This window comes from Crocuta crocuta, unplaced genomic scaffold, assembly GCF_008692635.1.
Source record: "Crocuta crocuta isolate KB4526 unplaced genomic scaffold, BGI_CrCroc_1.0 scaffold70, whole genome shotgun sequence".
In the NCBI taxonomy this organism is placed as follows: Eukaryota; Metazoa; Chordata; class Mammalia; order Carnivora; family Hyaenidae; genus Crocuta; species Crocuta crocuta.
Window position 1 is genome coordinate 3,630,727 of NW_027528417.1, and position 1,025 is coordinate 3,631,751.

At 64.7% G+C, this 1,025-nt stretch overlaps 1 long non-coding RNA gene across 2 annotated transcripts in view; it reads right to left on the minus strand.

Annotated features, from left to right (window-relative positions):
• The window catches only part of LOC144223541 (uncharacterized), a 5,700-nt gene extending 5,271 nt beyond the window's left edge, over nt 1-429 (minus strand). For both annotated transcript variants that reach the window (XR_013332730.1, XR_013332729.1), the window contains exon 1: nt 255-429. This is a non-coding gene — a long non-coding RNA (uncharacterized LOC144223541). The remainder of the gene's footprint in view (nt 1-254) is intronic.
• Between the last annotated feature and the right edge of the window lie 596 nt (nt 430-1,025).

Sequence of the window (1,025 nt, forward strand, 5' to 3'; positions counted from 1 at the left end):
CCCCTCGCGTGTCCGGACTTGTTCCGGCGCTCCCGCTCCGAAAGGCACGCGGCCTCGCGTCCTCCGGGCGGAATCTGGGTCGCCTCCGGGTGGTGGCATTTGATGCCCGCAGCGTCGGGGCTGGCAGCGCGCGGGCGGGACGCGACGAGGCCAGGCGCGCCGCGCCGCTCGGGAGCCGCCTCCTGGGGGATCGCAGGCCCGATCGATGCGCTTTTCTGAGTGAGTCGGCGCCCCCCCCCACTCACACCACCTACCTCGCCGATCCTCCTCCTCTTCCTCTCTGGTCTCCTCCCTCCTCCGAGCCGCCTTGCAAATGGCTTCGTTCCCCGAGACCGACTTCCAGATCTGCCTGCTGTGCAAGGAGATGTGCGGCTCGCCGGCGCCGCTCTCCTCCAGCTCGTCCGCGTCGTCGTCGTCCTCGCAGACGTCCACGTCTNTTTGAGAACACTCTCTCTTTTGAGTTTTGATTTCCTCATTTCTGCTGGATAAAACGTGTGTGCTGTGAAGCCGGGGATAGAAGGTTGTGTGTCTGTGTCTGTGTAGACGTGGTCTCCTGCTACAGGCACCCCACAGGCCCCCCGTGTGCTGAGGGCCCTCCTTTCGCGGATTTTCTCTTCTTATTCTTGGTAGTAGATTGGCTTTTAAGTGGCTTAGGAGCCCGGATCCAGACGGCTGTGAGTTTGTGCTGCTTGCGCCTGTGTAGACCTGGCTCCCACGTGCGCGCTTGTGACAAGGGGGAATCGGGGGACCTTGCCGTGGACCCCGCGCAGCCCGGAGCCCCCCGCCGCCCTCGATCCCCGTGGGAGTTGGTTGCCCTGATTGGGGAGGTGCCCCCACCCGGCTCCGCCGCGGGCGGACTTCCCTTCGGGAAAAGCCAGACGCGTCTGCAGCGGCGCGGGCCCGGGGGCCGCCCTGCAGCCTTTGGGTTTGATTCCGCCCTTCTGGCCGTCGAACGAACCTCTCTGGCTGACTTTGCACACTGTGAGACCTTCTTCCACTGGCACCTGAATTCCTTAGAGGAGGGG